Here is a 7,500-nt window from a genome sequence, read left to right as displayed (position 1 = left end):
GAGTTCGAGGTCCAGGGTCGACCCTGGGTTGCGATTTTCTTTCTTTTTAATAGAAAAACTTTCAATAACAGGTCAGAAAATGGTAGCGACCGTTTACGAAAGAGACAACTCCGTCGGCACAGGCGCAGTTTCGCTCCGTTACAGAAATGGCGCCGAAATCACCGTTTTCATGTGTGAAGAGAAGCCCTATCCAGTATAGTTTTCGCCGGTACCTTTGCAAAAGCCGTAACCGGGAAAGTGTGAACATAACCTAACAGCTGTAATTATTGTTCTTTTAGGGGAAGGAGTACAGGTGACTTTCCTTGTGTTCTCCGGTAGAGACGATCCGCAGTGGTTTATCCAAGACAACGATGCAAGATATAAAAACATTAAAGAACATCTCGATGCAGCAAGGGGCGCGTCTTTAACCTACCCACCAGACTGGATGAACCCAAGACTTGGGTACAAAGGGTTCTTAGTTCAAGAACAAGCACAGGAGCAACCAGAACTAATTATAGGAGATAAAACAAAGGAATTACAATCGATATTATACGATACTCTTCCTCCAGGTATAGGGTAACTTAGATTGGGTCTGCGCGGGCTTTTGAGGCAGAGGGATGGAGCCAGGGGTCTGTTTTCGAAAAATGGCGTTTAACGTTTCGTACACGACGTTAATAATTAATCATTAGTATTTATCATTACAGTATTTTCCACCAGGATCTATTCGAAAGTGTTAAAGAATAAAATAGATCCAACAATGTGTCTGGACTAATAATGGAGAAAGAAATTCATTCTGGTCAGATTCTGGGAACATTTCTACCGCAGAAATTTTTGAGACCGTGAGTGATGAAGTTGTGACAACGTTCATGACGTGGATCCGGCTTAGAACTGAAAGGACTGAACTTTCTTTCCTGAGATGCTGTTCATTATAATGTACAAAAACGTTAAGAATCCTTACGTATATTACTATTCAAATGAAAATCTTAAGAAGTATAATCTTATTTATTCAGCATTTAACTGAATCAAATTTTGTATTTTCTTTGAAGTTTTCCGCCGACACTACTCTTATAGGTCAAAACATCATTGCCGAACTCTTACAGCTATCTTGCCTTTATAACAAAAGGTTTCTCCGTTTTCTTTGAGGCTGGTTGAAGGAACCTACGTTGAAAGAACACTTTGCGAATGTTTTTGAACTGGAAATAGTCCGCGGAAAAATCAGCGCAGTAAACCCTGCTGTCAAACCACTACGACCACTACCAATAGTAAAGTTACCAGAAGAAAACTTACCCGCAAAGAAACCACCACAACCACCACCAGAAGAAATCGTACCCGCAAAGAAAACGATTTCAGTTGGAGGTAGACGAAAACGTTACGCTTATCCATATACTCCGTCCACTTGGAACACCAACAAACAGTTAGACAACAACTGCTACAACTATGCAAATAACAAAGTCACTGATACATTCGCCCAGCCGGGGAGGGGGAGTGGGGCCAAGTGCCGAGCCCAAGATGCTGTCTGTATGAGAAATTCAGCGGTAAACGATCATTTGGAATTTATGGACGTAGCCGCAGGCGCACCTATACCGCGGGTTCCGAATGGCAAAAAACATCTGGTGGCACTTTACGTTAGACCAGGTTAAAACAATATCATTATTTTCTCGTACATAGGGTATAAAATGTGGGAGACGCTCATATAAACCCTTTGAACACGGCGGAAACGCACAACGAAGCCCTAGGAAGGTATACATGGAAGCCTAATATACTGTCTGGTACTGTTGTCAAGGTTCAACGCACTTTGGTATGAAACAATGGCAGAAACTTAAAGATGCCATGGCTGCTATAAATGCGTGCGCATTGTAGAATTAGAAAGCGAAAAGGAAAAAAAAGCGATTTTAGCCTGTGTACAGCATCACCCTCCCCTCAAACACAATCGGGGCGATAATGTTTGAGATGAGGGACGGCTGTATATGAACTACGCGATTTTCGAATCAGCTTTGTGCGATAAAAACATCTTTTCTCTTCCTGGAAAAAAATCACTTGCTTTCGAAGATATATTTCTGCGGTGGCCGTATTGGTATAAGTTACAATATCAAAAATATCACACTTTTCTTAGAACCTAAGTAAATTGTTCTCTCTCTTTTTTAGGTATCGATTTTCACTTTTATCAAATGGACCAGGAAGGTATGTGGACTCATAAGCCCGGAAGGGCACCAGCTACCGACCTCGATAATGCGAATCAGTTGATTTCTGACCCAAGAAGGGCTACAACGGATCGGAACGGTTACGACGCATTTGGTGGTTTCTTGCTCAGTAACAGAGATGAAGTAACAATTGCTTAAAATATACCACGCCATGATGACGTTATGTTCATACATATTTATTTATCGTAGCAGACGAGAAACTTAACAGGGTATTAAGAGTTAGTCAATGTCAAACAAAAAAGAGATTACCTTACTTAAACTGAAGATACGTTCATACGTAAATTAAAATGGCCTGAAACAAATTTAATTATGTGCCATGAAGGAAACCTTTTAATGCCAGTGAAAGAATTAAAAATAAATAAATAAATAAATAAAACTGCATTTTTAACCAGACACATATTGTGATGAATTTATGTAGAGATTCATATTTATCCTTGGTCAATATCCTTGTTTCACTGCCAATTTCTTTCCTTACAGCGATTTTACCACATTATCCTCAGCCTTTCTATTTTTAGGCTGAAAAATAGCAATTTAGAAGTACTTCTCTCTGGTACTGTTTACTATGCTGGAAGAGGTGGTTAGAAATTTTAGGTAAATTTTGAGTCTGTGGATGAAATTCTAAAGTACAACCATTCAAATGAAAGTTACTCAAGAGTTCTTTCCTGTAGTACTGTATATTATGCTGTACAAGTTGGTTCTAACTTTTAGTGAGTCTGTGGATAAAATCTTACAGAGTTATTATCCAAATGAAAGTTACTGAGCAGCACTTTCCTGCGGGTACTGTTTATTACGCTGTACAAGGTGATTCTAACTTTCAAATCTGTGGATGAAAACCTAAAGAGTGACCTTTTAAAGGAAAGCTACTAAGCATTACTTTCCTCTCGAAACGTTTTTTATACTCTACACGGTGGTTATAACTTTTGAGTCCGTGGATGAAATTCTAAAGAGTGACCAAACAGATGAAACCTGTTTTTTTCCGTCCTTTCACACAATACTTATTAGTTTTAGATTTGTGCAAAATCAAATTTGGGATTTTTCGATAATTTTGATTTTGAGCAATCTATGTCATCCTAGCCTACGCCACAGACGAAACTTAATGTGCAGTGGTAAAGAATTAAGTCTGCAACGCAGGCTTTGTCATCTAAGCTTTATGTGAAATATTCAAGTACACTCAGTGGAGGCAGCGTGATCGAGCGGTTAGAGCCAGGGGCATCCAACGACCGTTTTCTGGGAAATTATCTGAAATGGCTCGTTATACATCCTGGAGTGCTTTAAAAGCAATATAAATGAATAATTCGCATCTTTAAAATAATTTGATCCGTTCGGTCGTCCTAGGAGTGGTTTGAACCTCTCGAATTTTTTAGGGCTCTTTTTCGCCTTTCCCGAAAATAACAGCCTACAGTGAAAGCTCTCCGAAAACGTAAGATTACCTGACGAGCTTTTCCCTTAGCCGAAATTTTTAGGGGTCCTTTCAAATTTTTTCCGAAAACTCTACGGTCCAAACGGTCGTTGGGTGCCCCTGTAGAGCGCTGGACTTGTAATTCGGAGGCCCCGAGTTCAAGTCCCGCCCTGACAGTTCAAATCCTCGGTCATGCTTGTAAATAGCCAACTGGTTCGCCTAATACCAGCTAGGATTCTTATGTTCTATTTGAATTATTGTTTCATTATCCCTGAGAAGCCCCATAAGGGGAGTTGATAATTAAGTATTTGTTATAATTATCATTATCATTATCATCATCATCATCATCATTATCATATCATTATCATCATCATCATCATCATCATCATCATCATCATCATCATCATCATTATCGTTATCGTTATCGTTATCGTTATCGTTATCGTTATCGTTATCGTTATCGTCATCGTCATCGTCATCGTCATCGTCATTGTCATCGTCATCGTCATCGTCATCATCATCATCATCATCATCATTATCATTATCATTATCATTATCATTATCATTAAGATTATCATTATGATTATCATTATTATTATCATCATCATTATCATTATCATTATCATCATCATCATCATTATCATTATCATTATCATTATTATTATCATCATCATTATCATTATCATTCTTATTATCATTATCATTATCATTCTTATTATCATTATCATTATTATTATCATCATCATTATCATTATCATTATCATTATTATTATCATCATCATTATCATCATCATTATCATTATTATCATCATCATCATTATCATTATCATTATCATTATCATTATCATTATCATTATCGTCATCGTCATCGTCATCGTCATCGTCATCATCATCATCATCATCATCATCATCATCATTATCATTATCATTATCATTAGCATTAGCATTATCGTTATCGTCATCATCATCATCATCATCATCATCATCATCATCATTATCGTCATCGTCATCGTCATCGTCATCATCATCATCATCATCATTATCATTATCATTATCATTATCATTATCATCATCATCATCATCATTATCATATCATTATCATTATTATTATTATCATCATTATCATTATCATTATCATTATCATTATCATTATCATTATCATGATCATGATCATGATCATGATCATGATCATGATCATTATCATTATCATTATCATTTTCATTATTATTATCATTATCATTATCATGATTATTATCATCATCATCATCATCATCATCATCATCATTATCATTATCATTATCATTATTATCATCATCATTATTATTATCATTATCATAATCATTATCATCATTATCATTATTATTATCATCATTATCATCATCATTATCATTATCATTATCATTATTATCATCATCATTATCATTATCATTATCATAATCATTATCATCATTATCATTATTATTATCATTATCATTATCATTATCATTATCATTATCATTAACATTATCATTATTAATAGTAGTAGTAGTATTATTTTCATTTTTATTTTTATTATTATTACTCACCCCTCTTAACCCAGTGGTACCCACAGCCTGGTGAATAACAGCAAGACTGTAATGGAGTGTCACCATCCAGCTTTTCTATCATAGCTGTATAAGCCTCTGACACAGATAGCGCCAGGGCTGTTTGTCTCTTGTTGTTTCGTAAATTGATATCACAATGGTCCTGAGGTTACAAACAAAACTGTGTGAGAGGCCACTTATCAACCACGTAAAAAGGTACGGTAAGAGCGGAGTATTACATTCTCTGGGTGGTTTTCCACTGCGGCGAAATTTTACCTTGCGATCGCGCAAAAAATTTACCTGCGTAAATGAATTAGAGGCAATAGGGACCTTAAGCAAAGACGTTTTTGAGCAACGCAAGTCAACCGGAAGTGAGGCCTTCTCCCTTTTCATATGTGTTGACGCTCACAAATTTGTATTGCTAAGTTTCTTTTCTCTTATAAAGACGATTTACCTGAGAGTTTCAACCAAACCACTGCCCAATGATGCAAAAAGTCCACTTCCGGTTGACGTCCGTCGCTCAAAAACGCTGTTGCTTAAGCTCCCTAATGTATGAAAGGCCAAAAGGTTCAACTTTAACGTATACACGTGACATTCTATACATTTTTATTTCATTTACGCGCACGTACTGAAGAATTACGCGACAGTGGAAATCCAAACCTTCAGAGTGGATTTCCACGTGATTTTTATGTGCGTGCGCAAAATTTACGTTACGTTTAACCGCGGCCTTCCATACACTGCCTATATATATTGTTTACGCAAGTCAGAAAATTTACGTGCGAAATTACGCGACAGAGGAAATCCACCCAGTAACCCTCAACCCCCGCACGCCATGATAGACTTACACAGGGTACCTATTTTATACCTAATATTATAAAGTATATTATTGTTACCCCTCCCTTATGATTCATTGAATGTTAGTCTAGACTTTACCTCACCAATACATCGTCGGGCTTTTCAATTACAATAATAATTAATTTACAAAATGGTACGTCAGAACGATAGTAAATCCAAACATTGCATACTACATATGGTTCATATGAAAGAAGTAAGAAAGCTACAATTACAAGATAAAAACACCATAAAAAAATGAATGGGGAAGTTTGTGACGCAAAATTAAAACAGACCCTAAGATTACTAGGATAAGCTAAGACCGACATTTAGCATCAATGTTACAAGGGGGGCAATAGAGAGGAAAAGTCGTTACGCAATGTTGCCATGGTAGCAAAATTTTAGGTCCTGCGAATTTGTCAGAAAAAAAAACGGAAAAATTGACATGTATTGTGTGACTTTCCTGTGGGTGATTGCATTCAGTCACAAAACGGTAGCCATTTAATACTTTTCTCCCATCGTCCGACAATGCAAATGGCGGTCTCTGTCAAGATTGTTGCGATCCAAAAATTTTGCTACCATGGTAACGTTACGTCACACTTCTCCTCCCTATTCAACTGAGGTTCTCGCTTTTTGTCCTTGTTTTGGACTTCCCATCGAAGTTGTTTTAAGCAAGAGTTCTGCATAGGCATGCATTAAATGGTCAAAATTGCTGATCACTGGGCGGCGCATGTATCGCACTCCTCAAGGATATATGCTCACATACCGACAACAGAAGACATCTCGCAATGTCAAGATGATTATTGAACGCGACTAGATGCAAGGCAGTAAATCCATCTTCTTTTGGTATCTCAATAAGACCAGGATACTTGTCTGTGATTTTCTGTACAGCACTGCAACCGATAAGGAGATAATTGAAGACTTAAAAGTCGTCTTAAGCTGCCCACAGGGTAGAATAACAAAGAAAGGCAAAGATAAGTACATCTGAACCAATAATCTTTACGACAAATGTTAGCCGGGCGAGATGGGAGAGCGAATGGCTTTTTCCAAAAATATATGAAAGTGTTGCGCAATTTTCCTCAAATTTCAAGAATCTCTTAATTTTTATTTGTTTGTTATTAGTAAAATAGTAATGACCGACCTGTTATTATCCACTGACAATGTAGAAAACCGCATTCAGAAAGGAAAAACTCTCGTTTAAGAAAAAACCTAATGTTGAAAACAATGTTAATTTGAAGGTACAAATTACCTGCAGAATCAGCTTTGGGCATTCACTACGAGATACACACCCAGAACTGAAGGGTTTTCAGTTTTGTAGGGTATGGGACTCCAGTCGAACAAACCGAAGGAATACGCGGGTTTAAAGAGGAAGGTGATTTTCCCCAACTTACTATTGACCGACAGAGTCCCTCAATATTACTTACTGTAAGTTTCCTTTCATGCAGGCTTGATGAAGAGGGTTAAAACCCCTGCCATTGCACACAAAAATCTCAAGGCGCTCCGAGCGAAGGATAAGCTCCACGATTGC

The 7,500-nt window shown here is 37.2% G+C and overlaps 1 long non-coding RNA gene across 1 annotated transcript in view; it reads right to left on the bottom strand.

The window, feature by feature from the left end:
* Window positions 1-5,164: 5,164 nt before the first annotated feature.
* LOC140945761 (uncharacterized) overlaps window positions 5,165-7,500 on the bottom strand; it is a 3,934-nt gene continuing 1,598 nt past the window's right edge. Inside the window, exons 2-4 of the long non-coding RNA XR_012166746.1 lie at window positions 7,397-7,500; window positions 6,739-6,865; window positions 5,165-5,304 (exon numbers count right to left, since the gene is read on the bottom strand). The exon at window positions 7,397-7,500 is cut by the window's right edge and continues 51 nt beyond it. This is a non-coding gene — a long non-coding RNA (uncharacterized lncRNA). The remainder of the gene's footprint in view (window positions 5,305-6,738; window positions 6,866-7,396) is intronic.

Source organism: Porites lutea, chromosome 8 (genome assembly GCF_958299795.1).
Source record: "Porites lutea chromosome 8, jaPorLute2.1, whole genome shotgun sequence".
Taxonomy (NCBI): domain Eukaryota; kingdom Metazoa; phylum Cnidaria; class Anthozoa; order Scleractinia; family Poritidae; genus Porites; species Porites lutea.
This window is presented reverse-complemented; position numbering and strand designations above follow the sequence as displayed.